Genomic DNA, 17,992 nt, shown 5'->3' with positions numbered 1-17,992 from the left:
CCAGGTCCTGTGGATGCTGAGCCACTCCTGCGCCACGTCACGCTCGATTTCGGCTGATGGGATTTCGGATTTCGGAGAGATGCTAGTCTTGTGGCTTTCTAAAGTGGCTATGGGAAGTGTGGAAATTGTTCAACGGTCGCCCAATCGATGCCGTTCGAATTGTGAGGCGATTTTCGAGTCACACATTCGCGGTTGTCAATGGCTCGAAGGTTGTCTTTACGTTAGGTTAAACGTGGCCAATTTTCAGGTCGTAGCAAAAGCATAGAACGTTTTGTAGGAGGTTCCAGAGCATTGCCTTTGGCCTTGGAACGAGTCGATTTAAGTTCTAAATCCTTGCGTCAGTATTGTGAGACAGTTTTATGAAAACCTTATTTCTTTAAATACTTACTTAATCACTCATCTGGCAATTACAACCATCAAATTCTGCCCATCTGAACGGCCCTAGAAGACTTGACGAACTGATTCGCCTTCCGCTATTCTCATGACAAGAGTAGCATACCGGAGCCTGGCGAGGTGCATACGCTCTACAACTCTAAGGGCATTTTCCTCTCGGACAGACTGCAATAGTGATATGTGAATGTGAATCAGAGACTAAATGCTATGTTTTTCTCAGAAACGCGATACCCATTTTATCCAATGCCAAGAAACGGAATGTTCTTTATTAAAGGAACAGCGGTTTATATTTGTAAAGTTGTTGATTATAGACCGGCCTAACTGAAAGGTTGCAACCAGAGCCTCCATGGCGCACAGTTGCTATCTGTTGGCAACGAACCGGAATGGTTAGTTTAATTACATGCTTGATGCACTCAACCCGCACCAAACGAAACGTGTGTCTTGAATTGGAACTTATGACTTGTTTGTCACTGTAACTGATCTTGAGAGCTCCTGTGAGTTATAATAACCTAAAGAATCTATTTAACAAAACGAACCTCCGTCTTCTGGAGCAACAATTTACTGCTACCGGATGCCCTTTTTCCTCTCGGTAAATCCCGTGAACCGAAAGCGAAACTAAATGCGGACACTAACGCTGAGCACCGGACCGGAGCCATTAGAATAATTCATGCGCTGCAGATTAATAATTATGCAAAACAGATATGGCCATTTATCAGTGGCAGCAGCAACGGCGCGATTTGTGCGGCGGTGGGGGGGCCTGCACAACAATACCACCTTCGGCGTAAGTGCGTGCTTCAATTTAATCATAACCACCGTCGGGGGGGAGGTCGGGAAACAAACGGTGCCGGTGAACTATGCGGCCGCCTGGCCGCCTAGTGGCTTCCTCACAAGAAAGCCCACCATCTGGTGCATCGCGTACGAATGCATTTGCCAGAAAGATCGTTCGCTGGCAAATCGATATTATTTACGCCAGCTCCCCACCATAGCTCCCCGCAGAGGAGGAAGCATGCGGTGGCGGCGGCCAAAGGTGAACCCGTCGCAATTACTATCATTCATCAAGCGAAACAATCCACTTCGAAGCGGCAGCCCCAGCCGTGAGTCCAGTGAGGCTCGTCCTTATGCTGTACCGGGGCTGTCCTTTTCCTGGACGGTGCCGGTGGTTGGCGGTACCCGGAAGCAAATGAACCCCGTAATTGTGGTAAAATTATGAACTAGCGGGGGCTACCTGTGCTACCGACAAAATGGCAGCGGGCGACGGAAGCCGTGTTGGGAGGGCTTTCAAACAAGTTTCCATTTCCCATCCGGAAACGTTCAACTCTTCCGGAGATCCATAATGTGCACTGGGTAGGCTAGTTAGCTATGATAGTAAAAAACAGGATTGCTTCAAAATGGTTCAAAACTATATTCAGTGCCACAGACACGCGTTCAAAGACATGGTTTAACTTAAAAATGTGTATGTAAAACCATCCATGATCATAATACTTTTAATGACCAATTGAGTTTTTAAATAATCCAAAAAGCAATTTAAAAGAACATTAACGCTAGGTCCAACGGACTATCTGAGGTTAGGTTAGGGCTTATTTAAGGTTAATTTAGGTCTTTTGTTATCGTTTCGTAGCGTAGTCTCATTGTCCCGAAAGTATACTAAGGATAACTGATAACAAACTACAGTCTAATTTAAAGTTGATCTTACTTATTCTATAATAAATAGTTTCATATAAGACATTTATTATTAATATGTTAATTTCATTGCATGAACTTTCGCGAATTACAATCTGGCGCATAAATTGGAGGGATAAAACAGGGTTTATTGCTTATTGAAAAAGAACTAAGAAAAGCTGGGAAATTATGTTTTGCTATTACTGGCGTAGGAGCGAGCGAGAAAGTTACACAAATTGTGGAAGTCAAACAGGTATGAAAAGCATCAGCGAAACACTGTTGAAAATGTTAATAAATACGACTGAAGACTGTTTCCGGAACCGACCCACTCTGAGTGATGAAAAGTGGATAAAACATCGGTTAATGTCGCTCGCTAACGAACATTAAGTAGAGTACCTTAAACCATCGGAAACGACTTCAAAGCATGGCTCGGCGGCAAATAAGTGATTGTGCGGTGAGTATTGTGTATTGGAAGGGAGCCGAGTCCATTATGAAACGGCACCCCTTGGGGTAATGTTCAATTCTGAGTTCTGCTATTCACAGATTACAAGAAGCGATTGCAGAAAGCAGCCAAAATTTATCAACAAAACGGATCTTATTTTTCACCCAAATCTTTGCACATCTTCGGAAACACATTACAAACCAATGAGTCATGGCTGGAGCGTTTGAATCATATAACTCGACCCTCGACCAATGTCTCACCATGTTATTATCTATTTCTGTAGAATCTTTTGGATAGATAAAACCAGACACTGGCATGGTAGACCCCGAAACTGCTTTGAAGCTTGAAAATATGATGATGAAATTATACAACATGATTATAACTGTCCAAAGCTCTGCGTCAACGCTGAAACCAGCCCAAAAAATCTGATTCTTCACATGATTCCTCGATCGTTGGGCTTCGGATTGTTGCAACAGAATAAAACTTTGATACTCTTTCCGAGAGAGAAAATCAAATAAAACATGTTTGCCAAACATTTCCTCGTTTGCAACCTTCCCGAGTGCGGTGGACAAAGTTTGCCGGTGCCCGCCTTACAGCCCAGGAAAAGTTTATCTCTACATCAAAACGAAGGCTGCTCCTCCCGCAGGATCACGATAACGCTTCCCGAAGCGCAAATGCAATTGTCCCCCGAAACCTGCTTTCGGGGGGCAATCTGCCTAATTTTCAATCTTTCAAATTGTTATCAATCTACAAGACCACCACCACACCCACAGTTGTGGTAAAGTGTTTCCCCAAAAGCTCCACATTACTTCCGAAAGATCCCTCTACGTCGCCGAAGGACGAGCTCCACCTACACACGCGTGGGACGTGGGCGCTATATAACAGGGGCCCGTGTACGACCCTCATCAACATGTGGCCGTACCACCATCACCCCGTGTCGAGGGGTTGCTTCATTTAATATGTAACGTAATTATGATAGCAGCACCGGGGTCGGGTCGCAGTATAAAAAAGCTAAACGAAAAAGGTGTACGCCGAGGGTTCCGCCGAGCGCGTGTGGAGTGAACGAAAAGGACGCTACTTCCTGTTTATTGTGCTCCCTGTCAGCACACGGTCGAGCGATAGACGGGGACAGGGAGCGCCAGAGAGTGTGTGCGAGAGAGCGAGAAAGAATAAAAAAGATATCGAATGAGAATGATGCCAAAATACCGGGTGTGCCGTAAGTGCCGCGGGCATAGTACATCAGAGACCGGCAACGACGGGACGTGCGTTCCCGCGTATGGCTTCGTGGGGATTGGGTGCGATAACGAACGTAGCGCCCGGGGTCTGGTGAAGAGGGTGGACAGAAGGGGTGGTGGCGGCGGGCGAAGGACGGGCGCGTACAAAGTATAGAACCACAGATACCGGCGGAGTCATCGGGTGGCGAGGCGGGGAAGGCCTTCCCTGCCGTTCGTAGGGACGGTGGCGCGTTGAAGGATGTTTACACTGCTGCAGGCGGTCGGCGGACGGTCGGTCGAGAGGAATTGGTTCCGGGTGGCTGCCACGGACGGCCGATGAAATTGACGTCCTTTATATAGTAGGCGCTGGCCGTACAGGGTGTTCCACTCCCGATGGAACAGTCGAACGCCGCTATGGGAGAAAATAAAGATAGATATGGATATTACAGATATTATGGAATAACTAGAATAAATATTATATCTGTATATTTTCGCATCAGCGGTTCGCCCGAATGCGTCAATTTTATTTTAACTATTTGTTGGTCAAAACGATGCTTCGGGACTTCGTAGCCATCGATTCTCGGTTTCAGTCATGAACATGATGAAATATTATTCGACCCCGCAAACTTCGTTACAGACCACAGTGACCAAACTTTATTTCCTTAGCCTTCACCAGTTTCGTTTTAGTAAGAGTACAGTATCGTCGCATTTCATTTCGGGCAAACAGCCCAACTGTTGACAGCGAGCGAATCCTTCGCTTCATCCGTTATGCGTTGCCGATGCCAAAGGCTGTTTCGAAATTAACATAACACAACTTTACCGGCCGATTTGAGCACCTCACGAACCAGATCGAGCGCGACATTTTCCGACAAAACTACGGCTTAGCCGCACAATTCGCCGCCCATTCGAAGCTCGCTCGTAAATTCCCAACTCACTTAACTGTAAAGTTTTCTCGAACTTGGCGAAGGTGAAGCGCGAGTTGCTGTCATTGCTTCTCTTATTCGTGGTATTTTCCTTCCCATACTTTTTCATTAGGTGCTCTGCGAGCGAGCAAAAAAACGCAAAACTCAATTGATGAATTATTTATGTTCAATTTATTTCCTCGCAGCGTCACCCTGTGTTTCGCAGCGCCGTTTGTGTGCGTGCGCCAGAGAGAGAGTGTGTGTGTGTCTGTGAGTGTGGGGGTATCGATGGACGGATCTCGTCGCCTGCGGGGACACAGGAAGTTAAGCCGGTCGGTCGGTCGCTAGAGCCCCGGCCGGTGTGGGCTGCTGCTGGCAAGATTTAGTTTATGGAATATTAATTCTCCGTATCTCACTCCCGGTATCTTCGCGTGTGCGCGTATCTCTCTGCGAGGCAACCAGTGCGCCGCACACATACACCCTGAACACACCCCTCCCTCCGGCAACCTCTCCGACAGCCGCGTGCTGCTGCTGACACATCGAAACCCAGGAGGCCAGGAGCTTATTTCTGGATCCCGATGCCGTCAGATAAAAACGCGCTGGCCTTCTTCGGGTTCTTCTTTTTCTCCTCACTTTCGCACTCTCGCTCTCTCTCGCTCTCTCAGGCAGGATTTATCTGTCCGAGGCCTGCTTGTGGGCGAAGGACCAAACCCACGCCAAAGCAAAACGGTCGCTAGAGTGAGACTGTGAACGAACGAGGAAGCATGAAGGATGTGCCGCTGAAATGAGGTTCAGCGTTGCCCTCTGCCTGTGTGCGTGCTAAACGCACACAAACATTAATCGGAACACACCGTTAATTCCCGTCCATTTGTTTGCGCTACCATTTGTTTCGCTTTTGTTGTTTATTCTTTTTAAATCCATTTTTGTTTTATCTTTTCACCCGGACGAACACGCTCCTTGGCCGCCGATCTGGCCGTCAGTGGCCTGGTCAGGCCAGGTTGCTTGTGCCAACATACAGTTATGACAGAAATTAACGCGCCCATTCCGTGGGCGAATAGAAAATGATAAAATGATTCAAACAGACGAATGGCAACAAATAACGGCAGTGCTGCCAGCCAGCTGTCGAGATTATGCAATGCCTTTTTTAACGCGGTGCCCAAAACAGGACATAAAGCGGAACCAGCAGCGCACTTGGCAGCACTTCCTCCTCGGGGTGCCGTCGTGTCACGGGGAGGCCACCATATGCTACCCTTTGACAGAACGTCGAGAAAACAAAGTTGCCGCGGGAAGACAAATAAACACTCAAAAATTCGTAAAACCACGCAACACAGGGTGGTCCATAACCGGTCCGGCACCGGTAATTGCACCGCACGCACGCCGTTTCCACCGGCAGCGACACGAAACAGAGAGAGAGAAGGGCCCACGGTCCTCGCCCTGCTTTGGGGTTGGGCCCGTGTGACACCGGAAGACACGGACGGCGGACCGTTTTTTGTGATACTCACAGAGTTTTTCCCAAGTTTGTTAACCCACTATGCCATAAAATTCTGTTCTTTTCCTGTTTTGCTGAACTCTCCGTTGTTTGCCAGTGTTTTTTAAACCTCAGAAATACCAAACCATGCGCCCACGCATGTGTGCGTGTCTCAGGAGGTCCCAATATCCTGGTGCAGCACTGTGTTCTAGGAATGCTCATGTGACGGTTCAGCAACGTTGTTGAAACCAGAGACCCCTTCGGGCTGGCAGGACCTCAGCGAGGGCGCCTGTAACTTGAGGCTTTTTTGTGACCCTCAAATTACGTAGCAGGTCCTCGCGCAAGGTCCTCTCACTTTGTTACCACCACACAATCTGACACCGCGCGTGAACCGTGAAGTGAAGTTTTATTGCATTGTTTTTGGTCCGTCTGCCACAACAACAAGCAATACCCATCTGTTAGTTGGCGCAAGTTTTTTGCCTGGTAGCCTTCGCGCTCTTGTTTTATGTCCTTTCCGGCACCTTTTGGTCCCTAAACGGGACGATCAACGAGCTGCTCAACGTCGTGGTCTGGCGTGGCGACAGAACACAAATAACCAGTGGAGAAACTTTTAGTTGGAAACTTACAAAAGATCAAAACTGTCTGTCGCTCCTTTTTGGGACCCAGAGCCCCTCCCGGGGGGGAGGGGGGGAGTCCTGGCAAAACCCCTCCAACACAAAGGCCGTTTCCCTATTTCGTCCTCTCCCGGAGCAAATCCGTGGTGAATATATTAAAACTTTGCCAGCATTTCAATATTTGCTCGCAAAATCCTTTAACCATTTGCCACCTTTTTCGCTCGTGTGCGTGTATGTGTGAGGGTCGTTATCAATCGCCCTGTCAGGAGGACGACATTTGGCACCCACACGGCGACACCGGCACCGGAAGGAAGTTTTGCTTAAGCACACAATTATGACGTGTCTATTCGGTGGTTTATGTTCCGAGGTGGCGATCCGAGATTGCATTCCAAGGCTCCGAGGCAGGGCGGAGCGGGTGCTCTAATTATGCGACACGGAAAATGAGAAAACTTTTCCCCGGCTGGCGCAAGGAGCTGCGGTCGACCGGCGGAAGTCGTTAATGTTTATAGTTGTGATGTGTGTGGGTGTGATGTTGCATTATTGATTTTAGATTTGCCTTTCGCTAAAAGGCTTCCGCGCAGGACGCTTTTAAGTGATCGGGGTGGGCAGGAGGCGAAGGCGCCTTCAAGCTAGCAAACATACCCAGAGCACGTGGCAAGATACTTTTGCACGTTCTTGTGCAGCGGCGAGTGAAGCAATAAACATTTATGAGCTCGGATTGGTGCGCGGTTGGCGACGTTGGGCCAGAGCACGCCATTGCGCCTTCGGGCGCCCGGAATGTTTTATTCAACCTAATTGTTATCTGTACTGTCAACCGTTTGCACGCGGTCGGGCATATGAAGATGCCCGACATGCCATTGGACTAGATTTTACGCCCTGTTCTGAAAGGGTTTTTACTGTTATTTGGATTATCCTCAAACTAGTAATCCGTGTGTATTAACGGCCCACTTAGCAGTTAGATCCACGGTCCGGGCACTGTGAAACTTTTTCCTGAAGCGTTGATGTGTGGGTTTCCATTATGGCGGACGGCAAACCTTAATCCCTACCCAAACACCGCTGGTCGGCGCACTACCAAGGCATTCCAACCGACGCGATAGTTCTAGTACTAGTCGAGAGTAGCCCATTTTTAGTATGAAAAACAGATTTTTAGGATGATACAGATTGGAAACGCTGAAAAATTGCTGACTACATCAAATGCTTTATACTTGGCTGTTGTTTCTTGAATTGAACAAGTGATCGAAGTGATCAAAACTCAATTTCAGAAGCCTTTACGAAATGGGACAGAATAATTCTAATACATCCACTAGTTTCAACCTTGTTCTGTGTGACATGGACTTATTTCTATTTTAGCAGAGACCTTTTGTAGAACGTAGACCCCAAAGCCAGCTTCCAAAAATTTATGTTTAAGTTTACAGATTCTGTCGATGATGTTGGACGTGGTCTTACAATTATTCCATGTAGATTCCAGGTTCCTCAAAAACATTCGTAATGCTGAATAACAAATTGCGATGAATCAAATTTGAGAGATTTGCTGCCCATGAAGGAGATAACATTAGATGGAGCTTCGATTCAAACAATTTTGTTCTAGTAAATTAAGTGTGGCGAAAACTGTGGAGCATAAACATCTATTTCAATGTTTGGAGTTCTTTGGGAATACCTATTCCGGTAGGATGAGTACCAATATTGATGTTGTATTAGCATCGTCCATAGAGTGGTTTCCGGTGCTTGGCTTGCCAATAAATTGGCTCGAGTTTTTCCACTATTTTCTTTGCTTCCACCATTTGGAAGAGAAGCAAATCTCACGAATTTCCTTAATCTTTAGACAAAACAACCGCCGTCCATCTTGCAATTCCGTCCACTCCTGGCGATCTATAATTCAAACACAAATGTTTAAACGGCTCATCGCAGACACATTTATCGTCCGATTAGCTTCCGGGCAATGATGGTTGGCTCCCGGTTTGCTCTTCTCCGTTTCCCAAATGGAAAACAAATTTCAGAAAACCATTATCCACACCGACGTCGGCGACGCACCGACGTTTGAGATGGAAACGGCACACGGAGAAAGCTCCTCCGGAGTGTTACATCAATAATAAATTTCACCAAAAAGCATAAACCCGTGGCTGCGCCATGTGAACAGAGAGAGAGAGAGAGAGAGAGACCCAGAGGCTAATGCAGTCCATAAAATTTGATTGCAATTGCATGTAAAAATCGTACTCCACGAGGCCGGGACCGGAGCCACGGGGGCCCCGGGCAGCCGGAAGTGCTCAATTATTCACCTCGCCGAGCAGGATTATTTGCCAACAGTGTGCTTTATGAGTCTAATGTATCCTGTTAGATCCTGCCGAATCACGGGACCGGTGACTGGAATCTGTTGTGAATGGTTTTATTAAAACATTTTTGTGGCTCCGTAGCGCTGCCCCTACGGGGCACCAAGCTGACGCCAGGGAAACGAGTCCTTTCTTCGTGCACTCGGTGCGCCACCGGCCGGCACGCATGATGTCCTGGAGCCAGGCTTCAAGGCCCCGTGCCAGAAGACAGACGATGTTGCATATTTTCTTCCCTAGTTCCACCTACGGATTCCGAGGATTTGCAAGACCACCGGACGGGGAAGAGGGGTTGGCCACACTCTCCCGTCGCTTAACCACTCCCGCCCGGCACCGGTGCTACGGAACGGGGAAGGAAGCAAACTTTCTGCTTCATATTAAAACTCATAATTTTCCCCCTTTTCAACCTGGCGTCAAGCAACAGGATGCCTCCCTCTCTGTGAGTGCCCTCCCTTTTCCAGTGACCATTGTTTAATCGGTGCCTTCATCGCTGCTTTTCACGCATTTCCGTCCGTCAGCATTTCCGCTGCACTGCCTCTCTCAACCCGTCCGGCCGTTCCTAAACCCACCGGTGGGCGGGGTGGTGGTGGTGCGAAAGATTTTCCAATAAACTTAAGTGCCATACTTTCCCCCCCGGCACGATGCTCCCTGGTGCCGACTACCGGTTCCGGCTGGTCCCGGTGCGGTGGCGCTGATTTCCCTCTGACGGACTCACTGACGGAGAGCGGGTTTTAATTTCGCACAGCACACCATTACTCCGTGGGACCTCCCCATTGTTCCCGAGTTTTCCACCGAGTTTCGGAAAGAAAAACCACAGCCCGCGGAAAACCCGAACCCGGGACCCGGGACCCGGAGCGTAATTTATTGTCTCGATGGATGGCTCCTTCGGAAATTAAACCAAAGCCTGCCGGAGGTCTGAAGAGGTCTGGCCACAAAATTTACATCGCACCAAGTGTCACCGTGCACGCAACAGGGACCGAGACCGGCAGTGTCAGGCCCGGAAGCGAGCTTTTCTTTGGACCTTCTTCCACTGGGAACTACTTTCCCGGGGTTTGGTGAAAGTTGAGTCGAGGACGAGCAGCGGGTGTACTGTGCTGCGACGAGGGGGAGCCACTCTCGGAGCGGAGGCGGAGCTGAGGGTGGCTCATAAATCATCGGCCAAACTTTCATTGGCCCCGGAAGGGCGCTGAGCGTAAGGTGAACAGTTGTCAAGGAGAGATCCGAACCGAGAGAGAGAGCGAAAGATTGCGGGCAGGTGGTGCCGACGGTGGTGGTGATGATGATGACGAACTCCCACCGGCGGCCGTTGACGAACACGGCGCAGGATGATGATGATCCCGGACCCTCCCGGGACGCTAAAGATGAGCGAATGATTTATAGACAAATGATGAAGTTTGCACCCTGCACGACGGGAAAGTTTTCGATGCCACCTTCCTGCGGTATGGGGGAGCAGGTGGGCCGGTGTCGGAAGACCCTCACGAGGCACCCCTTAAAAAGCGATTCGAGAAGGAAGAAGAACCACTCCGAGAGCAATGGTCAGCCACAAACACTTTAACATCACCTCAGCCTCAGCTCGGGCCGTGCTGTGGAGCGGAAGGTGGAGCGCGGACGGGGTTGACCTCACCCGTTCGTTACGTTATTTATGGTCCCGCCGTGGGTGGGAGACCCCCGACACGGCCAGGGTGGACGTTTATTCGAGAAGCGAACCAGCGAACGGTTGAGGAATGTTTTCCCATTACCCGCATGCCAGGCGCCGGTCATCGAGGATGGCGGCCGGCAGGAAGAAAATGAAGACAATCCGGCGTCTGACGATGGACCGACGGAGCCCTGGGAGAGTGCGCGGCCAGCTCGCCTGTTGTCTGCAAAATTAATATCTCTGTTGATTTATGGAAAATTCACTAATAAGAAGTTGGCAGTGATTGGTGAAGAAAACCGGTATCTGGTACCCGACGGCTGCAGATTGATCGTCAGACACCAGAGCGAGCGAGAGAGAGAGTGTGAGAGAGTGAGAGAGAGCCACCATATGCTGGCAAAAGGAGGACGCAACATAAAAGGATCCAACGCACCGCATCCCGGGGGGGTTGTGTGCCACACGTTATTTATCGCCCGCTACATAGCTTGAAGTTATATGCTTTTGCCACAAGTTGAAAACATATTTAAGCTCCAAAGGATAACGGATGACCCTGGGGAACCCGAGTGCCGTTTGCAGTAAGGGAATTTAATTAAAGCGTTATTAATGTTGCTGAGGTTTTGCGAAATCCCGCTTAACATTAGTCCTTCAGATGTTTATTTAGTTCGCGTTCGCGTGAAATTATGCAAACCTCTAATTTTTTCAAACCAATTCTTGTAGAACAACGAAAACTGAGAAATCATACTTTTGAACTACGAAAGGGTTCATCCACCCGGGACTTAAGATCTAATGAGTGTAACAGTTCATTGACTCGGTCTGATTGTTTGGTACATAACCCAGCCATTCCTTTCCGGGGTTAGTCTTTGCAAGTCTCGTCTTAGCCCAAGAAACCCATATGTTGCCTGAGCCGTACCTAAATGCCTGCGAACACCATGGCTTCCGTTGCGAAAAACGGAGTGAAATGAATTCTTCTGTCTGCAAACAGGTTGTTTTGTGTGGCACGCAGGGCCCAAACAACGGCACCATCTGTTGGCCAGCCTGGGTTGGGATTAAAGAGCATAAATTAACGCGCCCCGATCGTCGCTCAATAATGCAGCACACTCGCCTCGCCTTAAGCCGGGAAGGGAAGCTACCGGCCCAGCCAGCTTCGAAGATTACGAATGGTCGGAACAGCAGCAGCAGTCTTCTGAGGAACACAATAGACATTGCGAGGGCCGGAAAAAAATGTACAATAACTCCCCAGACATGAGCATTGTCGAACGTCGTCGTAAGGCATCTGCCATCTTGCTGTCGGTGCAACGACGAAGACTACGAGATGTCGATTGGAACGACGTGTCAGCCGCACCTTGGCCTGCCTTGAGGGTATCGGAGCATACGGAGTCTTTCTTCCGGCTTACCACCACCACCTCCAGACCCCCAGACCGTAGCCTGGGCCACAGCCCTTTCGGGCACAGGACGACAAGTGTGTGCAATGAAGACGTTTTGCGTCGAGTGAAATTGATACGTCTGTAATCTGCCTTCTTAGAGCGCAACAGAGCGCTCTCCACAAATAATTCCGCCCTTTCCGGGGGGGCGGGTAACGAGGGCTGCTACCTGCATGTGGGGGGGTAGCTTTTCTATTCTATTACCTCGGTGGCGTATGCAAATATGATGGCTTCTTCATCCCCCGGGTGGGGAGCCGAGGCTTTCTCATACTCGTGGTCCCTCGAGGATTAACCTTCCCACCGAAACCAACTGCCCGGGTCGCCACTGTGTACGGTCCTAAGCAGTGCAGTTAAATCTGACAAGCTGACAATGTAGTGGCGCTGCCTTGACGGGCTGCAATTATATACCATCAGCCAGCCGGTGGGAAGCAAATCATTGAGAGCGCACATGCCCACAGAGCCGGCAGCCCTGAGGTTGGCCGCCAGGGCCACTATGTACATGTCGCGTGGTTCCAAGATGTTGCGGTTCTGTAACTCCCCACGCCCGATCCGGACACCGGTCACCGGTAGTGCAAACACAGAGCAACGAACCTTCTACCGGAGACCGAAGTTTGCAATTAACGACGGGTGTTCCGTACGGCCCCCGACCGTTTGACCAACTACCATCCATCACACCTGAGCGAAGGACGCGCGCACCGAAGGATGTCGAGAAATCTGAACACAAATTCGTAACCGAACCGGCGTCTGGTGGCGGCCAGACATCGGTGACGGTGTCTTCCAGGAGCTCCCGAAGCTCCCGGGGCATCGAGCAAATTTGTGGACGCGTTTGACTGATGAGCCTTGCCGTACCGTGCCGTATGCTTCGCAGTCCACCTAGACACGGTTGCCAGAGGACGAGTTTAATTCGATCCGTCCTCGTCTTGGCCGGAGCACGCGAAAACTTTGTAACCAGCAGCCTCAACAACCTGGTCCACGTCATTATTCGCATGGCGTTGCACTGCACTCGCAAACACTCTGTCCCTATCGGATGGAGTTTGCGGGACTAAAGCTAGATGCAGATGCGCCGTGCCTGAGACGCGTCACCTCTCGAGAGCATCACCAGACGTGCAACTAAACAGAAACGTAGTTCCAATTCTTTTTTCGGGGGGGAACACACGATTCCGTACACAGCATCCTCGGGGCGATGTGTTGAAGATTTGTGAAATAAATTAAATTATGTCACGCGGAGCGCGAAGTTTTGCCGGCGCCCAGGGAACGGCAGCTGAAAATCGCTTTTGGACGTGATCCGTTTAGCGATGGCGGAATGCGACGTAACTAAAGCGCCCCGTTTGGGGATCGTTTTGCTGACAGAAAACGTATTAAAATAGGATCGTGTTAAGGATACGTGGCGCAAGCCAACAGTGGCAAGGCTTATCAATGGCATTCCGGAAGCACCGGTACTGTGGGCGACATGATACAAAGTGCCATGATAAAGCGGAATGGTTTATTTTATGTTCCGTGAATCGAAACCATGTAACGACGTAACTTCTGCTTGTCTCAGATTATTTATTTTGCAATCATGGCGTTAACATTACTTAAACCTATTTACTAAAAGCTGTATTGATATTGTTCTATTCGTACAAATAGAGCCAGGAAGTATTTCTTATTAAACAAATCATTGTTCCGACATAAGTTCCAAAGACAAATATTTTAACAACTCTATTAGAGTTATTTACAAATAACAGAATCTGTAACAAACCACGCACTGAGATAATTTTAAATCGATCGGTAGAGAACTTTTGTAACACATTTTCCTACACAAACAGCTCCCGCTAGAGGCTCATAAGGCCTCGCGATACGCTATATTGTACTTTATTGTTTATTTTAATCGTAACTTTATGAGCCAAGCAGACATCAGCATGCCCGTTGACGTTGACGTTCTCTAGACTGGCGGTACCGTAGAAGGTAAGCAACAGTTTCCCTATTCTTCCAATCAACCCACCCTTCGGATAGAACCCTTTAGGATGAGCCCTTCGCCGACTCCGAAGCTCTTTCAAAACGACAAATGATCCACTGGCAAATATTATTCCCTGCAACTCAACCAGCGACCCAATCACATCACACGGTGGCACGCATAATGAAGTCCTTCTTCCTTCTAGATTACGCCGGGGACACCTTGTGGACGCACGCAACGGAACCGATCACCGGTCAACCGGAGCCACCGTGCTGCACGATAAGCTCTTCAGTCAATTTGCTCTCAAAATAATGGCCAAAATCAGCCCAGAGCCCGGGGGCCGACGGCCAAGGCCACTCCACTGAAGTAGAAGAAGAACAGGGGGTGAACAAAAAAAAACCCTGCACTGTGACCATCCTGACAAACGGTCCCGGCGTCCGGCCGACGGATGAGTTCAGCGAAAAGTGTTTGACGAGTTCGCTTCAGGCGACCGAAAGAACGGCCCCCTTGGGGGCCAATAGAGCCTACGCCACTTCATCATCAGCATCATCGTCGTCAGCGGCAGCGTCGTCAGCAGCGAGCGCCGTGGTCCAGCGAATTGCCATTGTTAAACACCTGCAGTGCAGTCGATGCACCGAAGGCCACCGGGCAACCGGGCAACTGCATCCACACCACACGTGACGCAAAAGCCAACCTCGCCGCTGCAGCCGTTTGGGCCTCCCTCTAAAAAGTTTTCGCCCAAAACAGGCCCGCGGTCTCCCGCGTGTCCTCGCAGGACACGCGACGCGGCGCGACGTGGATCATGATATGACGCTACGTGCCTTCCGGCGCTGGCCGCAATCGATCGGGGCCAGCCCGCCAGTTTCGGGCCGGGGCCATCGATGTCGACAGCCAGCACCGGGGTCGTTGGTGTGCCTGGGCCCGATCCCAGACCCGTCATGTGGCGCTGCCGTCAGCGGCAAACCGGCGGTTGCCGGCCCTTCCTGGTTGGCAAACGATAAAATGGCGTCCTTTTGGCGTCCCCGGGTGGGTGATCCTTTTTTGCCTCCTTTACTCAACCTTTCGCTCGAAGGGGCATTAGTTTTTGGGCAGGAAATTTGCGGTTTTCGCTGGCTCGGTGGCCCGGTGGCTCGTGAATAGATTTAGACATGTTTCCGGACCGTTAGCGGCCGAATCGGTGCCGGAAGCGGTGTGCGGTGTGCGATACGCCGCGTGCGTTGTTCCTCGCATTGCTCGCCCAGAGGTCAGCCGGAGCGAGCATAAAACATGTCATCGCGTGAGAAGCTTGATGCGTTTTTCACGCCGCGAAGAACGGCGGATCCTCGTGCCGGCGACAGTTGGCGCACCGGGCCGATCGAATTGATAGGTTAGGCCTTTTGGCCTGGGTTTTGGGCAAATGAATTTTCTCGGCCCATCGGAGGAGGTGGCCGTAAATAAAACATGTTCTCCATGTTTATTTGTTTTCTTTACCGAACGCCTCAAAGAAACGGGGCCAATAAAAAAAGGCTATCTTACGCACACACGCGGAGCACCCGGATGTGGTAGAGTCCGGGGACGGAACGGATTGCCGGGCCGCGTGGGTAGTGGCGGTGGCAATGGTAGTGGTGTGGTTTCACAAGCTCCTCGTGCCCGACTCAAGCGCTTCGCTAGGGGCAATCGGCTAAGAATATTAGTTAGTTTACTTTCTGTACCTTTTTTTTGTTGCTTCGTACATTTTATTTACATCCCTTCACGCACACAAGCAGCACCAGAAAACACGCGCCCCTGTTGCCAGCGGCCAGCGTCCGTTTTGGAGGACGTTAAATTGTACGCACGCACGCGTTTTCCACATAAACGCAAACGGGCTTCCTGCTGGTGAGTGACGCCGTGGTGAGTTTGTTGGCGAACCCTTCCATCGACCATATATATTCACCACTGGTGAGTGTCTGCAGCCGCGAACTCAACGAATGAACGGTGAGCTCACCAGCGTGAGACGTCGTGACCGCGTTGCAATACCAAGCGCTGTTGTAGAAGGTGAGACGGGTGGGCAAGGGTTCCCCGCTGTTTTCTTTGACGATGGCTTTTGCTCAGGCCTTTCTCGGAAGCCGCACGCTTCCCTTTCTTCCGATATCTCTCGCCACACAACACATGGCATCCCTTCGCGCTGGATGGTGAAGGTAGGTAGGCCGTTTAATGTTATGTATTGCCCGTTATTTCTTCCTGCTTCGTGCTGGAGCTACAAGTCAACTCGCCGCCGAGTCGTTGTTTTGGATGTGTGAGTTCTTTTTTGTTTTTTTTTCTTTATCACGTAAAAGACTGAGAGCAATCAGCGCGCCCGACGACGACGAGGCGCGAAAAATTCGATCCCATCAAATCATATAACACACTGGCCCGCTGGACGGAATGGGATGGTAGAGGAGCACCCAGGGTCCCGGGGTGTTACGGATGGTTTGTTATGTAAAGCTTACGGGCCCTCCCGGAACCGTACCGGGCGCAAGGAAGCTACAAGCCGCAGGGGACCGAAGGCGAAGGCGCAAAAAAGAAGATGAAAGCAAACGCAAGCAGCTGTGGCCTGTGATCGAGCTGGGCGTGTATGAGTGTGCGACGCGTGGCGGTGGTGGTGGTGGACGCGTCCTCAATAGCGCTGCCTATTAAGTTATCACACACAGAGCCGTGCCCAAGGGGTTAGGGGGATCGGATTGAATCCCTTCCAAGCCATCATTGCAAGCGGTGGTGCCGAGCGACACAACGCACGGCATGACACAATTATACAAAGTCATTCTACAAAAAAAAACGGGGACACTTTGTTAGGGAGGTAGATCTCATCATTAAACGGCTCGCTGTCCTCGCGTATTCTGCGCTCCTTATTACAACGCAAACATGTGTGTGCGTACTCACAGTCACTCAACGCCGCGTGACTCACTCAGCAGCGGCCCGAACGGCAGATGGTGCGGCAGAGCAATGATTTCCAACTGTTTCTAATTTATTATAATATACGAGCGAAAGAGATGCAACCGACCGACCGACAAAGAGAGTGACAGAGACGGCGCGTATTTACCGTGAGACTGGCATGAGAGGCCCAAGTGTCGGTATATAACCCGTTCACATAGCCGAGTGAGAACCGGACGGTGAGTACCGGGCCGTCCAGTTCTCACGTCCAACGGAACGGCCGCAAACTCCCCAGAGAGCACTTATTGGCGCTTATGTACAGTTCGCAGGAGTGTTCATCCATCCATCTATTTATCAGCTCGACAACTCAACGGGTTCGGCCGCACTCATAAAATAGTCACGAAACGTACTGCTACTGTGTGAGTGGCCGTGTCTGCGTGTGTGTTCCGTTCGGTCCTGAACGTGTGGAGGCGGACAATCGGGTTGCAGTTCCACAGTACATAGTGGCCGCGCGTACGCGCCTCAGTTTCGCTCCAGAGCTCGTGCGAGTTGGTCGTGTGCCCAGTTGCGAAGATCCTGTTTCATCCGGCCACAGGACATCGAGAGACCAGAGAGAGTTGACCATCGCCTGCGTGGTGCCAGTAGCAGCGTGTTCTGCGTTTCACAGCGTCACTTTACTCCCGATATCTGGGTTGGATTCCGGTTCCGTGCTGCGCTGCGTTCGTATATGCGCGCTCTCTCCCGACTACAACCAGCTGCCCGAGACCGTGGTGGTTGTGAGCTCGGGTGAGTATATAGTGGTGTGGCAGGCGAGCGCGTGCACTCAGGAACAACAAGTAGAAAACCGCCGACCGTCGAAGGGGTTCTCGCGCTTCGCCGCCGGTCATTCCGTTGGTGCGTTCCGTCGAGTTCGGGCGCGTTCTGTTTCTCCGCGCGGCACATTTCGGGTTCGGGTTCTCTGGTTGTGTGAGAGAGTTGCGGTTCCTCGGAGGCGAGTGCGCGTCGTCCCTAACCAAGCGCCGCTTCACAGGCTTAACACAGGCGGCACAGGGATCTATTACCCACACCAGTGCAGCGGAAGCGGCTTTACCATTTACCGGCTTCGGTGCAAAGAAATGCGC

This window comes from Anopheles bellator, chromosome 1, assembly GCF_943735745.2.
Source record: "Anopheles bellator chromosome 1, idAnoBellAS_SP24_06.2, whole genome shotgun sequence".
Taxonomy (NCBI): domain Eukaryota; kingdom Metazoa; phylum Arthropoda; class Insecta; order Diptera; family Culicidae; genus Anopheles; species Anopheles bellator.
This window is presented reverse-complemented; position numbering follows the sequence as displayed.